Raw genomic sequence first — 20,456 nt, 5'->3', positions numbered from 1 at the left:
AGGGAATGGTTGAACCATTTGTGGTATCTGATGGTGATGGAATGCTATTGTGCTATAAGGAATGATGAACTGGAGGATTTCTATATGAACTGGGAGAACCTCCAGGTACTAATGCAGAGTGAAATGAGCAGAACCAAGAGAACATTATACACAAAAAGTGAAACATTGTGGAACAATACAATGTAATGGACTTTGCTACTACAAGACAACCCCAAGGAACTTATGAGAAAGAATGCTAGCCAGATCCAGAGAAAAACAACTGTGGGAGTGGAAACACAGAAGACAAACAAAGGACAGCATTTATTTATATGTATACATGATTTGGCGTTTTGGTTTTAAAAGATTGCTCTGTTGCAAAAATGAATAATATGGAAATAGGTATAATTGACAATATTTGTATAACCCAGGGTAAATGCTTATTGGATCTGGGAGCAGGGAGGGGAAGGAAAGAAAATGAAATATGTAAGCATGGAAATATATTTAATTTTCTTTAAAAAGGATATTGGCCTGGCAAATTTGTATAAGCATTTGAAGATTTGCTCTACTGTATTACATATGTCTCAATGTTATTCAGTGAATACTCTGTATGCCCCTTGTCCTGAATAAAGATGCTAGCCTAAAGGACTTGGGAAGAGTTCTATGCCAGACAAGAAATCAAAATCTGAAACTAATTATGTTTGTCAGCAGAGAATATTCTGATTGAGATTATATATTTCTTGCACAAATTGAATGGAGAGAGGGAACAAGTGCCCACTAAGTGCCCGGCACTGTGCTTTATAGTGCTTACCTTGAAATGGGCTTTCACTGAAGGATTCTGACCATATGTATGGAGCAAAATTTTCAGTAAGGACTCACAGAAATCTACTGACCTATAAAGTGCCAGATTAGATACTACATGCCAAAGATGTGTAGCAACACTAGCTAAAATGATTACAGTCCATGATTCCAGGACTACTGCAGAAGGATTAGCACTTCTTTGCCAAAAAGAAGAAAGATAAAGGAATAATGTTGTCACATCACATGATGAAAACAGGTTTAACTGTTTCTCATTCCAAAAGAAATTCCATATATCTTAAACCTATATGGAATTTCTTCTGGAATGAGAGACAGTTTACAGAACAATAGAAAGTCTAGCAATAAGTATACCTTATTGGAATTACCTTACATAAATAATATCATTTTATTGCTAAATGCAATTTATGAAGTGACTATGATACAAGAGTACAATCAAAGGACTTCCATGGATGGTATTTATACAAAAACTATGCCAACAAAAAAGCTTTGAACAAATGGCTGAATCATAGTTTTTGTTCAACATTTTTTTACCCAATTATTTGTAATAATAATTTTCAACATATGTTTTCTGAAATTATAAGATCCAAATTATCTACATCCCTCCCCTCCCACTTTCCTGACATGGTAAGCAATTTGATCTGGGTTATTCATGTATGGTTATACAAAACATGTTTCTATGTTGGTCATTGTTGTGGGAGAATACTTATATAAAACCAAAGCCTCAAAATAAAAACACAAATAAACTAAAGAGAAAACTAGTACACTTTGATCTGCATTCAGACTCCAATGGTTCTTTCTTTAGAGGTGGATAACATTCTTTGTCAGAAGTCCTTCAGAAGTGCCCTGGATCATTGTGTTGCTGATAATAGCTAAGTCTTTCATAGTGTATCATCATACAACACTGCTGTTACTGTGGACAGTGTTCTAGTTCTGCTTATTTTACTCTGCATCAGTGAATATCTTTCCCAAGTTTTTTTTTTCCTGAAATCATCCTTCTCATCATTTCTTTTAGTATAGTAGTATTCCATCACAATTCAATGCCTCAATTTGTTCAGCCATTCCCCAATTGAGGGACATTCCCTCAATTTCCAATTCTTTGCCACCACAAAAAGAGCAGCTACAAATATTTTTGTATAAATAGATCCTTTTCCCTTTTTTTGAATCTCTTAGGGATACAGACCTAGTAGCATTATTGCTGGATCAATGGGTTTGTACAGTTTTATAATCCTTTAGGCATAGTTCCAAAGTGCCCTCCAGAATGATTAGATTGGTTCACAACTCTACCAGCAATGCATTAGTATTCCACTTTTGCCACATTCTTCCCCATATTTGCCATTTTCCTTTACTGTCATATTGTTTAATCTGACAGGTGTGAGGTAGTTTTAATTTGCATTTCTCTAATCAAGAGTGGTTTAGAACATTTTGATAGAATTATTTATAATTATCTACATCTGAATATTGATTCCTTTATTTGAAAACTGCTTATTCAATTCCTTTGACCATTTGCCAATTGGGGAATGACTTGTATTCATATAAATTTGACTCAATTCTCTATATATTTGAGAAATGAGTCCTTTATCAGAGAAATTTGCTGTAAAAATTTTTCCCAGTTTGTAATTTCCCTTTTCATGTAGATTTTCTTACAAGAAGCAAGGGTGAGGGTTGGGATAAAATACCCATATAAGAGGAGATCACTGCCACAAAAATTATAGAAAGGTCAACTTTAAGAAGTCCAGACTTACTGATTACTAGAGATTTTGCAAGGAAGTATTAGAAGCTGTGCAATACATTATTGCAAGTGGCAAATTTCGCAACTACCAAGATAACCTGGTCATTACAATTATACATCTTTAATAAGATGTCAATTCATCATGTTATAAATACAGAACTCAAAATATTCCTGACACCTCAACAAATAAATTATATTGAAACCAGAACCTTATCACTGAAAAAAAAAACTTGCCCACAAACATCTGGATATAATATTGGTCAATAGAAATTAAAGAACAATGTTTTTTAGATATCACACATCAAATACTTGTAACCCCCCTTCCAAGTTACATTGGATAAAAATATTCAAAATATATAGACATAGGAGAAGACATCAAAATGGTGTAAGAATAGGATGAAATATGCATCATTTTCTTCATTCTGTCTCCTACCCAAGTTGCCTCAAGATACTTTCAGTGAGACTATAGAAGATGACTTTACCCCACTAAAGTTTTATTTCAATTATAAAAAAGCAATTATTCTTCCAGTAGGGTGCAATAAACCACAGAGCATTAAATATAAAAGAATAGCAGTAAGATAGTAACTTGTTCCTGGATTGTTTCTATGTGAACTGCATCAAAAAGATGAGAAATTTCTTACAAAAAATAATGACTAGGGAGCATAAGTCAGATGAAATCTGTAACTCTTGACTCAAATTCTTCCAAGTGACATGTGAATTATAAGCCAATCACTCTATAATGTCCTTTAAGACATAATACTGATTCTACAAGTTTTAGAAAATCTAGAGGCCAAAGGTGAGAATATCAATGACTTTTAACAATGCATATATAACTTATTCCACTTTTTAAAACCTATGTAACTTCAAATCTATATAATCAAATGATATATTGACTGAGAAACAAAAAGTATGTGCCAGAAAGTTATGGGATCATAAAGAGCAATCTATTTATTACTCATGTGGTAATGATTGAACAAGCCACTCTAAAGCATATTTGTATTGTCTTTATTGATAATTGGAAAGCCTTTGACTTAATTATACACTGATAATTTAGCCATGTACTACAAATATGACAATGCTAACATATTTGATGCCCACATGGAAAAACATTGCCTATTGAAAACATACCATCTGGTATTTTTCAAGGAGATGGTTTAAGTCCATTATGATTCTGCCTAGTCTTAAATCCATTATTATCTCTTCTAAATAGAAATATGCTTTCCACATTAAAGAGGGAATTTAACAAAAACAACTTATTGATCATTTGATTAACATGGATGACATTAAGGTCTGTGACTCCAATGAAAGTACATCCCCTTCATCTAATGGAATATTTTTTCTAATTAAATCAAGATGCCATTTGAACTTTCTAAGTGTAAAATTCCTAATGTATTCTAAGACAAATTATAGACTAAAGGCTTTGAACTGAATCAAAATCCCAAATTGAACCATAGATGAAGGGAATACTTGAAAATCCTGCTTATATTCTTCTGTAACTGAGCACAAAGCTATCAAGGAGAAAACAAGCTAAATATTAAGAGACTTTCTGACATCCAGAAATCAAAGCTTAATGGGAAGAACATATTTAAAGCAATCAGCCTCTACACAATACCAGTTTTATTATATGCCTTTAGAACTATGCAATGGTGCTAAATAATTTGGGAAGAATCCTAAAAAACACACACACAAAATTAACAAAATACAAGATCCATTACCCTAAAGCACTTATAGAAATATTAACACTTCCTTGCCAAAAAGAAGGAAAGAATATTGATGGATATTTTCAGTGTGCATGGCAAATATATTTTAAGAAATACTACACAAAATATATTTGGAATAAGCAGTCATCAGACATCATTACTACAAACAATACTAAAGGTTGATAATAGGTACATGTTTGAAAGTGGTTAACATCTAGATAGAGCCTACAAAACAGATAAGAAAGGAAATCAAGACATTGTTCTATTCCTTTCTTTACCTACTTTCTGGACTTTGCCATCATGCCTCAGCTGCCTTCTGACCTGGAAGGATCCCTCATTTCCTATACCTTCTAACCCTGGAATCCCTCTGCCACTGTGGTCCCCTTTCCCCCTTTGTTGAGCTCTTCCCAGAGACTTTATTTTGAGGAAAGACCAAGACATTTCTTCCCTGGCTCTGCTTCTGACTTTCTGGATTTCACTATCATGCCTCCATATGAGTTATTTCCCTTTCCTCTCCCTTTTCAGCTTCTTTTTTTTTGTAGTCTTCCTTCATTAGGATGTAAGTTCCTTGAGGGCAGAAACCATCTGTATTCTTGTTGTATTTATATCTTCAACATTTAGCACTATGCCCCACACATAGTAATAAATGTTTTTTATTGATTGCATGTATGATTTCCTGACATTAACATGAATTTGTCCAATAGTACATTGACAACTAAACATTGAACAAATGACTTGGTCATGAGATTTGTTTATGAAAAGAGAAAAGTTTATGATTTCAATTCAGGAACTCTAAATTCACCAAATGAAATTATAGAAGTTATTAAATGAGCCTAGGTTTATTGACCAATGAAAATGTTATAAAGACATGGGAGAAATGCAACATACCACTGCAGACTACAACAATTTTAGTCCTGCATGATCACCTACCAAAATATGACCTGGTGTCTCAAAGCTTGCCCTCTTTTATAAACTGACAGATGACACGTCCCCCACTACAAAACAGACCTCAGAATGATCCCTGAGAATCAGCAATAGGTTGTACTAAACCAGAAGATTCTCACAGACTGAACACACAATTCTGGATATTATTTTTATCCTCATAAGCTTAATAATGATGAGGTCGTAGATGCTGTTATACCAAATACTTAAAATCTCAGAACAATTTTTTGAAAAAGCTTTAAAAACATGGAAATCTAGAAGATCAAAATCATATGGGAACAAAGTGGGATACATATCATCCCCATAATCCTGTCTGCTATTGACATTACACTAATGATACTTTCAGTGAGCTAAGAGAAAATCTTCCATCTTAATATTTTTATTTAACCAGAGAAGCATTATTTTATCCACAGACCATATATGGCATATAAAACCATGATAGCAGGATAGCAACATATCCCAGGACTATTTCTCTCTCAACTCCACTAGATGAGATGAAAACAAGATAATAAAAATTGAAATGGTTTGGTTTCCAAGTCTCTAGTTTCATTGCCTCTCTAATCCATTCTCCTCATAGCTGCCAAAATTATATTTCCAAGGCTCAAATTTGATGATGTAACTCTTCCCTGTTCAGAAATCTTGGTAACTTCCTATTGCTTTTGGAGCAAAATGCAAACTCCATAACTGGTTCCAATTTACCTTTCTAATCTCATTTCATATTGTTCCCTTTCATACAGTTCAGTCACTTAATAAATGTTTGTTAAATAGGTGAGATTCTCCTTTTAAATCCAAATCAGGCTCTACCTCCTCTACTCTTATTCACACCACTCCCGTTCAACCCCTCCCTCACCCAAAATACCCCAACACCGCCCTAGAAGTGATTCTCTGTATCTTGGAATTCTCTTACTATTCTACTGAATCTCTTCTTAGCACTTAACTGTATTTTAATTTGTTCTATGCAGCAGCTAGGTGGTGAAGTAAGCTGTGACTCTGGGCAAGTCACTTACCCTTGCTGGCTCCAGTACTGTAAAATGAACTGGAAAAGGAAATGGAAAACCATTCCAGTATCTTCATGAAAAAAAACCCAAATGGGGTCATGAAGAGTTAGACAGAAAACTGAATGACAAAACTTGCTTTGTATTATTTATATACATGTCTCACCTCCCCTCTCTCCCTAGATTTTATACTTCTTCAGGGCAGACATAATGATGTGTGTGTGTGTGTTTATTACACTTAACACACACAAAGGCTTTGTCTCCTGAATCTCATTGAATAAAGTGGCTCTTATCTTTGGGAAGTAGGAGGAGGATGTTTTAGCCTTTGTAAGAGACTGGATAAATTATTGTTGGCTGGTTGATTGCTTTATGCAGTCATCTAGAAATACTGATGGAAGCCTGTGCTTGGTCCCTAAAGTTCACTGGTAGAGATAGGACAAAGGCCCTCACCTAGACCTTGAAAGATGAGTCAGATTCCAAGTAACAGAGTTGAAAAAATTTATTATACCCTCTAATTCTTTCTTAAGGCTACTTATAATCATTGAAAAATAAGCCATTAGGACCAAGGAACCCCTTAATTATTGAATTTTTCTTTTCTTTCTCTCACCTCTAATGATTGATGTTCTGAATGATAAATCTAAAGATTTCCTACTTCTTTTATAATTGATGACAGAATAAAGCAAATCCTGGCAACATTAGAGAGCATCACCCCATTTTATTGTGGGTATCCATCATTGTATAAAGCCAACTTAATACTGTACTGTGGATGCCAAATTGTCTGTTTTCCAGATTTGCTCAGAATTTCCCATCTGCTCACAATGGCCAGAAGACTTTAGCATTCCTAGATACAGAATAATGCTTTAAGCTGCCTGAAGAATGCAATTCAACCAAGATACTTTTTAATAAGGTTAAATATATGTCCTCTTTGTGTCACCATGTCATTAGTTAAAAAAAAATAGACTTTTAGTTATTCTGGTTTCTCATGTTCATGATCATGACCGGAATATGAGGTATTTCATGAATCTCATTACCTCATTGGATCAATTAGCCCAGCAGCATCTCCATGATGTTTGATGCTATTTATCTATCTCATAAATAGCATTTCTTATCTTTAACCATCTCAATATATTTTGAAGCAGATTGTGATTGACTTTCTAGGTATGAACCCTAAACACTAAGTCTAACTTGGAATTTTGAACACTGTTGTCTACCTGTACGAATTGTCCTTACTTCTTGGAGGTCCAGGAGAGAAACTATTGCTTTCATGTTCCATCAACAATTTTACTAAGAAAAGGAAAGCATTGTTATTATTGGAAATTCCTCAAATTCTACCCTTCCCTGATTTTTAAAGTTTTGTATCCCTGCTGATGAATTCTAAAAGCTATCCAGTGACAAAATATAGATATAATTCTATACATGTAATGCTTTATGTATTTAGTGTTTAGAATTCTACACATGTAATGCTTTATGTATTTAGTGTTTAATATATGATGTTGATATATAATATCTTGTGTGTATATATAAATAAACAAAACCTTGAGATATTGGAAAATAAACTGGTGACCTCTTCTTCACTCTCTGCCATTGGAGAGACCACGAGCCATGACCTGGTACTTGATGAAGACCAGCATATATTGTTTATGTTCCCTTTTATCAGGAAATTATTTTCACCTCCTTGATTCATGTATTTTAAAAATAGTTTACACATTATTAAAAACACACCATTGCTAAACTGGAAGCAGGAAATGTATGTCAGCATAAATTATGGATCCAAGTCTCACTAATAGAAGGTAACAAAATTCACTTGATAGCTTTATGTCTATCTACCTCTCACAAGGCATACACAGTGAAAAGGCACATATGTAGTTATTTTGCTTTCCTAAAGATGTTCAGCACACACAGGAACATGGATCTAGGGAATGAGGAATATCAGGGTGGGTACATATCATGGAGAGGAAAACCTTGTTTCCACAATTATCACAGTCATCATCTCTTATGATGTGCCCTAAATGTTTTCCTGCTGCATGTCATGGACTTGTGTCTGGGGACTTGTAGTATTTTTTTTCTCTCTCTGAGAGGCATGGTCCATGGGAAAAGGAATTTAATTACCCATAACCAAATTTCACCAAAGGCTATAGAAAAAACTACTTGGGAAGTAAGCTAGACTTTCTCACTGATACTAATTCAATGGGCAAGGGAGGCCAACAAGCTTAGCATGTTGCATTTTGCTGTGCTGGGTACTATTCCATAAGCCTGCTTCTGATCATGCATAATAGAGTGATCCTTTCCTGCCACATTAGAGCAGGGGCAAGTATTCTCTGAATATTTCCTGTCAGTTTACTGTGTAGTAATTAAATGCTTTTTAATATGTAATATATTAATGCTAATGATAAAAATGCCAAAACTGGGCAGACATACAAGCCCTTCCTGAAGACAAAAGCTCATTTTCTTCTCTTCTGGGAAGCAAAGCAAAAACTTCTAGAGAGTCACTTTCTTACCTGGCTTCCATGTGTCCTTTATTACATACTGTCTTTGTTTCTTTTGTCTTTTTGTTTTTATTCTTTTCTCATCTTAGGTAAATAAGTATCTGAGATGAAACAGACCATTTTGACTGCATAAGCTTTTAAAGGTTGGAAGAGCCATAAGAGATTTGTTGGTTAGTCACCTTTTAGCCACAGCTGCTAAATAGAATGAGGAGGGAGGAATCTATGCATCAACTGAGTGACCTGCTTAACACTGAGTAGTCAGCACAGCTGAGCGAGGGAGGGTCTTGCCCATTGGCCATACCACACCAAATAGTGCTATTTTTAAGGACTTTGCAAAGGGACAAAAGGGCTTCCAGGGCCAGGAAGTAGTCTCTCAGTTGGGAAGAAGGGCAATGTTTTGTAGCAATCACTTTAAATTTGAGTTCACTCTTCCCAGAAAAACTGAGTGGAAGTTTTAGAGAGAAAATTTTACCCCCTCATTTGAAGGGATATTGGCTTTACTTGCTATATCATCTCAATTTATATCCCTCTGTAAAATTCAATTGGTTAATTGACATTTGGGAGTTAAATGGTTAAAATGATTAAATGATTTAACCAATTAAACTGGTTAAATGATATAAAAGGGGATACACTGAATGGAACAGAAAATAAAAGCATTAGAATTCTCAATCTCTCAGGGTTACTCCTATGACACTGAGGGGAGCAGTCAGCAGTCCTCTCAGAAAGTACCTTCTTAGGACAAGCATTAATTGGGAGGATGAGCCTAGAGCCTGGGCTACACTCAAATGTATTTGTGATGCCATTGATATTCATGTTCCCTCCTATGATGCAGGCTGAGAAGTTATCTATTCTGTGCCATGTTTTTCCATGTCTTCCATAAGTTTGCCATAAGGTGTCCGCTCAGTGTACTGGTAACCTTCCTGGTTTTCTTTTGACCTCATGAAAATACCAGTGAAACACACATTCACTTAGTTATCCCTTTCTGCTGACCATGATTAGCTCATATTCTTTTTGGGGAGGGTAGTTGCAGAGGAAGAGAGAAAGACACACGTATACAGAAAGGGTGGAAAGGAGGAAAGAGAAGCTATCTCTGGAACTTCTATAAGTTGTCCACTTAACTGTATACCAGAACCTAGACAATAGTCATTCTTTATCCACTTGATTTTTACTGTGTGTGTTACTGAATGGATAGTTAGATTTAAATTCTTTTTTTTAAAACCCTTACCTTCCATCTTAGAATCAATACCATATATTGGTTCCAAGGCAGAAGAGCTAGGCAATGGGAGATAAATGACTTGCCCAGGGTCATACAACTAGGAAGTATCTGATGCCAGATTTTGAACCTAGGACCTCTCATCTCTAGGCCTGGCTTTCAATCCACTGAGCCACCTAACTGCCCCGAATTAAATTCTTTTGAGGTTAATTATGAGGGTAACCTTGGAGTGAATGCCATGATATACATTGTTTTTGTTTAATTGTTTCCAGTCATTTCTGATTTTTCATGACCCCATTTGGGTTAGAGTAATTTGCCATTTCCTTTTCTGGCTTATTTTACAGATGAGGAAACTGTGGCAGAGCTGAGCAATTTGCCTAGAGTCACATAGCTAGTATCTGAGGCCAGGTTTGAATCCAAGAAGATGAGTCTTCTTAACTCCAGGTCTGACACTCTAGCCACTGTGAGAACTGGAGCAGGGTGGGTAACGTGTAGACTCACACAAATACATATTATCTTATAGGTGAAAAACTTACAATGAGTTATTTGCATGACTAAATCCTCTTTGTACTGAATTCCACTTTATAATGAATAATGTTATGTTGATGTTACAATGTAACTTTCATATATAAAGAGCTATAAATGTTTAACTTAGTAGGTTTTTTGGAAAAGTAAATATACTGGGCAAGCATAGTAAGCTCAAACAGCAACACTAGTGTCTGTTAATTCCCTGTCTCCTCTTTCCTGACACTTTTACCAAAAATGGCTAAACAACAGTTTGAAGTTGGGGAGGCAAGGTAGTGAACCCTGAGCTTAATATGAGATTGTAACATGACAACCCCTCCACAAACTAGCTTCACCTCAAACTGAATTTACAGAGGCATAGCAGTGATCAGGGAAAGGGAGGTAATGATATTCTTGCCCTCTGCCCTAATCAGAACACATATGGAGTATTGACATTAACTTCTGGATGTCACCATTTCATGAGAAACCCTAACCCTAACCTGTAGATTATAGGGTGGTAAATTCTCTTCTTTAGGTATGGGAAGGATTAGGTGTCCACTGAGGTTCCCTGCAATTATAAATTTCTTTGAATCTCTGCAATGTACAGAGATAGAAAAATCTAAATCTGACTTTTCACTGGACACATTTCATCTTTTTCCTTCCTATTCAGCTTGACCATTCCTATGTTCACATTATTTCCCACTTGGCTATCCTCCTGGATTATATAATATTCTCTGGCTGCTCATAAAAACTCATACTTATTTATACCTCCTGGCTATGGGGCCCCTCTCTCCACTGATGAAGAGGCTAGAGGGTGGGTGAGCTTCTCCCACAGCCTTAATTTAACAAGGGTGCCCCTAGGACAGCCATCTCATCATTTCCCACCTCACTTTGCTCCTCTGTACTTCTTCGTACCCCTGTACCCCTCCCATCACCCCCTAACCCCTTTGCAACTTATTTTTATGAATTACCTTTCCCTATTAGATTATGAACTCCTTGAGAACAGGGACTATCTTTTGCCTTTCCTTGTATCCCCAGGGCCTAGCACACTGCCTAACCCATTGTAGGTGCTTGGCTGACTCACAGATTTATAGACATATAGAATATTTGAGTTAGAAGGAACCATGAATATAATCTAGTCTAACCTTCCACCTAATGCAAAAACAAAACACCCATATCTATAATTGATGGTCATACAGCTTTAGCTGGATTTAATCCAGTGAAGTAGAACTCATCATTTCACAATATGCCCCATTTAATTTTGGGACATTTCATTTTCTATTAGGAAATTTTTCCTTGGTTCTAACTAAAAATGCTGAAGATCTGTTCATTCAATTCAACAAGCATTTTTTTTTTAAAACTACTATTTGCCAGACACTATACTAGGTGTTGGGGATACAAAGACAAAAAAATACATTTTCTCTCTCTTAGGAACTTATAACTGACTGGAAAGAAAGAAGGGACAGAATCCAACATGTACATGGATTACTCAGGGAAGGTCTCTTATGGAAGATGACGACCTTTTTTGAAGTTTTGAAGGAGGCTCTACAAATGTCATGAGATGGAGGTGAAGACGAAATGTGTGTCTTCCAGGTATAGGGGATAGTCTTTGAAAAGACTTGGAAGTAGCAAATGAAATGTCATGTTGAGAAAAATAGCAAGTAGGCTATTTTGGCTAGAAATGTACCCAGAAAAGTTGGGAGGACTGGTCAGTTTTGGAAGAAAAAAAAATGATTTCAGCTTTGCACATGTTGAAGTTGAACTAATTGGGTTACCGGTCTAAACCTAGAAAGGATATTAGAGACTACCTAGTCTCTGAAATTGAAGAAATTAAAAATAGTAACAATAACAATAGTATTTATATAGTACTTTAAAATTTGCAAAATGCTGGCCATGTGTTATTTCATTTAACAAGGGATGAAACTATGGGGAGAAATAGGGGAGAAATGAAATAACAGATTAATAAGATAATCACCACAACAAACTTGCAGTTTCATATGCATTTCCAGTTTCCTTGTATAAAGAAACAATTAGTACCTTGTTTGTTCAAGAGCTGGGTTATAAACCTTTAATCCTTTTCTCCCTTGTCAGAACCAGATGTTGTCTTAGAAGTCAAGAGCTTTAAAAAACTAATGTTGACTGAAGAACCAAGAACACTTATATTGAAGGAATTTGGGTGTATTTTTCAAGTCTTTTTCTATTGTTTTCAAAATGGAACAATGGTCATCCCCATTACTGGGATTATCATCTCCAAATAATATATCGTGGAGTTTGTAGTTCCATGGAGAGAAGAGTTAGAACTTCAGCTCTAAACCTTCATTGACAGAATCTCAGAGGTGGGAAATAACTTGCGCTACCTAGTCTAATATGGATCTCAACAGGAATCTTGATGATCATAATCCTGATTATCAGTATTATAGGACCTGGATTTGCCTCCTATACTTCCTGGCTGTATAACGGCAGGCAAGATAACCTCTCAGTACTCAAAGAATATAGACTCAAGCAAGTTGATGGATCTACTCCAGTGGAGGAAGTTTCTACATCAGGAATTCCCTATTCAGATGAAATCTGAAGTCCAAGACCGAAGTAAAACTTTAACCACAATCATCACCATGTTATCATCATCATCATAATAATTATAATTCTTATTATTGCCTCTTATTGAATTGAAAATCCACCCAAAAATTTCCCAAACTTTTCACAGAATTCTTGAAACTGGTCTTTGAACCAAATGGAGAACCTTGATTTTCTCTACAAATCATTCTAGTCTCAAGAATCTTAACCTGGGATTCACAGCCGATTATCTCCTTTTTCTTCCTCCTTTTGATAGACTTTAGATACCTCCTTGCATTTCTTTGGCTTTCTAATGTTGCTAAGAGAGAGAGTTTATTTATTTTGGACTTCTTGTCTCTGTCATTATCTTTCATGCCTTTTACTATGGTACTTGCAAGTAGAGAGCCAGACAAAGGGAAAATATTTACTGCAGAGATCATTCTAAAACATGTGCTTCTTCAGTTACCCCTTCCTTAAAACTGGTGGTTGACCATCTAGCATGCTATAATTAAAGAGGTTGAATAATCTAGAAGGCAGAAGAAGGAAATCCTATATGTTACCCTCACATTAAGTACTGCAAATGCAAGATGATTTCTTACTTGTTCTTCTCAGAAGTATTTTTTTCTGACTCAAAATAATAGATGTCTTGGACTACTGTCTTCCTTCCTTATGACGACATTCTCTTCTGAACTTACCAAGACTGTCTACTTCCTTTTTCTCATCAAAAGATATAATGTTATTCCTTTCAATCATTCCTTCCCATTCTTAGTGGAAAAATAAAACTACATGAAAGCTTCTTCTAATGGTCCAAATATTTTCATTTTTTTAGAAATGGGAAGTAAACTTTCCCCACCAAGGACAATAGTTTAAGTAGAAGACCATAAAAATTTAGAGAAGGAAAGTCATTTTAAAAGCCCATATCTAATTTTATTTTACAGATGAAGAACTGAGATCCAGAGATATTGAATGGATTATCCAAGCTGGTTAGTAACAGAGATGGGACCTATATCTTGTCTACCAATCCACTTCTCTACAGTGTGTAGAAGTAAAGATTGTTAGGCCTTTCATTTCTGGATGATAATCATAAATATCAAGTTTTCCTTGATTCGTCTCCGGTTTCTATGTAAATCATCATAGTTTCTATTTTTCAAATGTTTTCCAAAACATTCAACAGATGAAACTTATAATAACTATGTAAAGCATAAAGCTTGGGTACAATTCTTGCCACTGCCTTATAAGTGAAGAAACAGTGGCTGACAGAGTGATATGAAGTAAATTACCCCCAAGTCAATGGACTCTAGTGTATGAACTTCAGTTTATCCATGACTCCTAAGCCTAATTATTTCAATTTTATTAGATTGACTCCCCCAAGGACCTATATATAGACAAAGGGCTTTGAGGACCTTAAGTGAAAATGGTACTGAATGGTATACTATTGATTTAAGTGCTAGAGGAAAAACAGTGGCACTCCATCCAGTCTCATCTGCTCATCTCATGAACCCTTTCAAAGTGGCCTTCAGGAAAGGTACGATGATCCTTGTTACTCAACTTGGAATCCCCTGAATCTCCATTCTCCCCTACTCCTACATATTTTCTTTTGTCTTTGCCCTTTTTTTCACTCTGTGCCTCAACATATTGTTTCTTTTTCTTTTAAACAAAATCATATTTAAAATTAGCATTTTTGTTTTAATATTACTTTTATTTTAGCATAGATTTTGTCTATCCTTCCCTGTCCTACCTGGTAAACTCTTCCTTTTAACAAAGGATAGAAAATAAAGAGGGAAAAAACCCAGATCTGAAAAACTCACTAACACATCAACTGAATTTGATAGTATATATTGTTCTTCACCCATAGTCCTCCACATCAGCAAAGAAAGAAGGGAGATACATTTTCTTGCCTCTTCTTCAGGCCAGTCTTAGTCATTGGTGTTCAGTTTTGGTTTCCTCACTAATATTGTTCTATCTATTTATACTGTTGTAATTAATCTCTCTGTTGTATTCCTGGTTCTGCTGAAGCAATTCGTAAAAGTGTTCCCATGCTTCTCCAAATTCCTCATATTTGTTTTCTCTTATGGAACAGTAATGATTACATTCAAGTGTCGTGTCTGTTTAGCCATTTCCCAAACAATGGGCATATATTTTGTTTCTCATGCTTTAAGGATAATTTTAGCATTGTGACTTGAAATCTATTCAATTTGGTCACCAGGGAAAATTTGCAAATAATAAAATACCCAAGTCAGCTTGAAATTCTTGGTAATTTAATTTATATATATATATATATATATATATAACTTATATTACTGCAGAAAAATAATAGAAATTGTATGTACCTTTAGTACAAGAAATGAAAAAATGGGGAAAATCAAATATTCTAATCAAAATAAAAGAAAAGCAATAATAAAAAATAAGGGAAAAAGAAAAAAATCAAGAATTCAATGTATTCTTGAAAAGCAGCATCCACTTGTCAATGGATTAGTATCTCCAATGCATGTGATAGGATGCAGTCAATCAGTCTCAACAGAAGATGCTCTCTTCACATGTGAGCAATGAATCCAAGAGTCCTTCTCTCCAATCTTTACAGATGTTGGAGTAGTTAGCAATATTTGGAATGGCCCTTCCCAGGAAGGCCAGTATGCTGGAAACTCTTAATATATACTTTATCTCCTGTGTTCAGGTCATAAAGAGAAAAGTCTAGTGGTCCGGCTTGTACTGCAGTTCCAGATTCAACACAGTTTGTGCTGTAATTCCTGTATATAGGAAGCAATAGTACTATCTTCCCCTAATAGTGATGTATCGGCAGGGGAGAAAGCTTTAGCTTGTACAGGTGGATGTCCAAAAAGCATCTCAAATGGTGAGATGTGTAGGTCTTCTCTAGGCCTGCTTCTAAGATAAAATAAGGCCAGAGGGAGAATTTCAGGCCATTTTAAATGGATCTCAGTGCATAATTTGCCAATCATAGTTTTAAGTTCCTTGTTCATGCTCTCAACTTGGCCTGAGATATGGGCATGATATGGAACATGGAATTTGTGAGTTAGCCCCAAGCAAGAATATATTTGATTTAGGACAGTATCAGTAAAATGACTTCCTCTATCTGAATCAATACGTGCTGGCAGGCCAAAGTGAGGAATAATTTCTTTTAAAAGCACCTTAGCAACAAAAGTTGCTGTGGCTCAGGTCGCAGGAAATGCTTCAGGCCATCTGGTCAGTTGATCTAATACGACTAGACAAAATTTATAATGTCCAGCCTTTGGCATTGTTATGAGATCTATCTGTAGATGCTCAAAAGGTGTATAAGCCAGAGGATGCCCACCAAAGGCTTTGCCACGAAAGGCATATTGGTTATATGTTTGGCAGGTAGAACAGGCTGAACACACTTTAGAGGCTATGATAGTTATACCAGGGGCTATCCATACTCTCTTAACAGAGTCTGCTATGCCCTGGATACCAAAGTGACCATTTTTTATGAACAGATTGGCAAATTTGGTGATAGAAACTTCTAGGGAGCAGGAATTTTCCTTCAGATGACACCCATACTCCATTAATCTGTTTTGCTTTGAATTTTTGTTTCCATTTTTTCACTTCCTTTTCATCATAGGAAAGTGATAAACTTAAATCATCAGTGGTTGTTGATGTTAAAATTAATTCAGGTCCTTCTATGGCTTCTAGCTTTGCAGCAATATCTGCCAGGTCATTTCCCCTAGAGACAGGGTCAGTGCCACGTGTATGGGTAGAGCAATGAACCACAGCTAGGGCTTCAGGCAGCTGGAGAGCAGAAAGAACTTCATTAATAATTTCTGCATTAGCTATGGAGTTTCCAGCTGAGTTTAAAAATCCTCTCTGAAGCCATAGTATCCCAACTGAGTGACAAATGCCAAAAGCACAGCTAGCATCTGTATAAATTGTTGCCTTTTAATCCTTGGCAAATATACAGATGTGCTTCAGAGCTATGAGTTCTGCTCCTTGAGCGCTAATATGAGAAGGCAGTGAATCTAACAACGCAGTGGCAAATTCTGAGACCTCAGCAGATCCAGTGTAGCATATGCCATCCCTCATAAAAGAGGAACCATCAGTAAATAAGACCAGATCTGGATTGTCTAAGGGAGTGTCCAAGAGATAATCTCTAGGTTTTTCTGCCATGGACACTAGTGTTTCACAACTGTGCAATGGTTCTCCTGAAGTTGGTAAATCTGGAAGCAAGGTGGCAGGATTAAGGGTTGTACAGCATTTCAAGGTAATGTTTTTGCTATTTAACAAGGTTATTTCATACTTTGTAATTCGCTGATCCGAGAATGCCTATGTTCTATGCCTTAGCAACAATGCTTCTACCTCATATGGGCACATAATTGTTAATGGGCATTCCAATACTAGATCAACAGTTTTTTGTGACTAGTAAAGCTATAGCAGCTACTCCTCTAAGACATGATGGTGCTCCTGATGCTACTGAGTCCAGTTGGGCAGAATAATAAGCAATTTGGCACGGAGAAGGTCCCAAAGTCTCAGTTAAAACACCTGAAAGTACCCCCTCTTTGCTCATGTACATACAAAGTAAGTGACTTGTTGTAATCTGGGATGCCTAGAGCGGGGGCAGACAGGATAGCCTGTTTTAGATCTGATAGAGCTGATAAGTGTTGTGGCTCTAATTTGAGGGGTTCTGGGACCAAATCCCTTGTTAGTGCTATAAGAGGTTTAGTAATTTCCCTTAGCAAGGAATGTATTGTCTGCAAAATCCTGTTGCTCCTAAAATTGCTCTCAACTGTTTCCTAGTGGTAGGAGTGCTTAAATTTTGAATAATTTCAATTCGGTTGAGAGAAATACAATGAGCACCCTCAGTCAGGATGAACCCCAAATATTCTACTTTAGGGAAACACCACTGAAACTTATCCTTTGAGATTTTATGTCCACTTTTGTGCAATTCCAAAAGAAGGTGTTTACTATCTTCCTGGCATGCTTCTTCATCTATTGAAGCCAAGAGTAGATCATCTACGTATTTGATTAATTTGCTATTTTTAAATGTTATATTATCTGTGTCTTGGCTCAAATTTTGCGCAAATAAACTCGGGCTTTCCACATAACCCTGTGGCAGATAACTCCATGTATAATTAGAGCCCTTCCAGGTGAAAGCAAAAATATTCCTGGAGTTCTCATGTGTAGGTATGGAAAAGAAAGCTGAGCACAAGTCTACTACTGTAAAGTATGTAGCTGTGCTATGAATAGAGGAAATAATAGTATTTATGTTGGAAACTATGGAGTGTCTCTTTATAATGTGGTTGTTCACAGCCCTCAGATCCTGTACGAATCTATAGAGGTGCTTGCCATCAGGCCCACTTTTTGGTTTTTAACAGGCAGAATGGGTATATTGTATTCAGATTTATAAGGGATTATTATTCCCTATGCAATTAATGAGTTAATTACTGGGGTAATACCCTCAATTGCCTCTTTTGAGAGGGGATACTGAGGAATGGAAGGAGGTGGGCTAGATTTAGTTTTTATCTGCACAGGAATAGCAGATTTAAGTAGGCCTATATCTGAAGAGAAGATATGGCCCAAAGAGACTCCGGTATATCTTCAGGTATTACAAAAGTGGGATGCTCTTTCCTCTCCTGACTCTCTGAGAGAATTACAGGGAGTAAATTTAAAGATTCCTCAGGTTCTTCCAATGATAAGGAACCATCTGGGGAGCAAGTTATTGTGGCTCTGAGTTTGCATAGTAAATTCCTCCCCAGCAAATTTAAAGGGGGGTTAGGCATCAAAAGGAAGGAATTTTGTACCTCTAGGGGTCCTACAGACAGCATTATAGGGGGAAGTTTTTTAACTCTTTGGGGTGTTCCTGATACTCCCACTACACTTTGTGAGCCAATGGAATAACAATGTAAATCAGGTGTACTAATTAATAAAGACCTGGAAGCTCCAGTGTCTAAAAGACAATCATAATAGGTGTTACCCACCTTTAAGGTAACATTGGGTTCATTAGTATGGGGGGGGAGTGGATAGGGACAATGGGTAGTAGGACATCAGGGTACGGAAAATCAAAGGTTGTATCATCTGATTCCTGTGCCCTCCCCCCAAACACCTTCATTGTGTTTGGGAAGTTCCTTGGGCACCCTCCTGAAGGGCACCCTCCTGAGGGGAATTAGCACCTCGAGTATTTTTTGGATGAGCACTATTTTTAATATATTGTTGTTGGGCATTATGTTGGGTATTATCATTATCTTCATTTGGAGCACTGCCATTATTTTCCCAATTTCTATTTCTATAATTTTGATTTCTAAAATTTTTATTTCTATAGTCATTATAGTTATTTCTATCAGTTCTAAAATTGTGATTTCTATCATCATTATCATAGTCATTTCTATAGTTATTATTTCTAAAGCTGTTATTATTCCTTTTACCCAGTAGCCAGCTCCTACAGACCATCATTACATGGTCTTTCTTCCCATAGAAAAGGCATGTTACTGATTTATCTGTGGATTCCTGAAAAGGGGCTATGGTCTCTCCCTTATTTTTCAATTGTCCTTTTAACATTTCAATTTCTTTCTTTAAGTCTTCCACTGATGTATTGTGTTCCTCAGGTCTTTTTACATGACCCTTATAAACATAAGCTGCTACTCTCCTCAATTCTTCAAGGTCCATAGAGTCCCAATTAGGACAGCTAGTTTTAAAGTAGTCTTTTACCACTGAACAGCAATTCTTAAAGAATTACCTATGTATTTGCCTAATGGACAAATCAAGGTCCATATATGTATTTCCTACATCAATAAGTCTGTCCATAAGCTGGGAGGGGGTCTCATCAATTTCTTGTCAGATCCTTTCAAATTTTGACCATTTTTCAGGTCTATCAGAGCAAGCTCTCATGGCAGTCAATAATGCTTCTCTGGCCTGGTTTAGTTTTGTCTGATCTGGTGCAACATTGGGGTTCTAGTGTGGATTTTCATTTGGCCAACGGTGTGCTCCTTTACCTCACTTCTGATTAGCCAGAGAGATGACATTATTTTTTTCTCCCTTTGTCAGAAATTTTTCTAACAAATTTTGAACATCCATCCAAATGGGGTCAAAAATTCTGAATATGTTCTCTAATTTTTTTATAATTAATATTGGTTCTTCCTCAAATGATGGAAGATCTTCCTTGAATTTATCTAAATCATCAGGGTTAAAAGATGTATGATGCCTTATAGATACCAAGTTCCCATCTTCATTAAAGGTGGGTACTTCCTATTCCAATTTTCCCAGCAGTTTTTATCGAATAGTGGATTTTTGTCCCAAAAGCTGGGATCTTTGGGTTTATCGTATACTGTCTTGCTGAGGTCGCTTTCCCCCAGTCTATTCCACTGATCTTCCTTTCTGTTTCTTAGCCAGTACCAAATTGTTTTGATGACTGCTGCTTTGTAATATAGTTTTAGGTCAGGGACTGCAAGGCCCCCATCGTATGTGTTTTTTTTTTCATTATTTCCCTGGATATCCTTGATCTTTTGTTCTTCCAAATGAACTTTGTTATGGTTTTTTCTAAATCAGTGAAGAAGTATTTTGGTAGTTCAATGGGTA

Source organism: Monodelphis domestica, chromosome 2, assembly GCF_027887165.1.
Source record: "Monodelphis domestica isolate mMonDom1 chromosome 2, mMonDom1.pri, whole genome shotgun sequence".
Classification (NCBI taxonomy): domain Eukaryota; kingdom Metazoa; phylum Chordata; class Mammalia; order Didelphimorphia; family Didelphidae; genus Monodelphis; species Monodelphis domestica.
Note: the sequence above shows the minus strand (reverse complement) of the source record.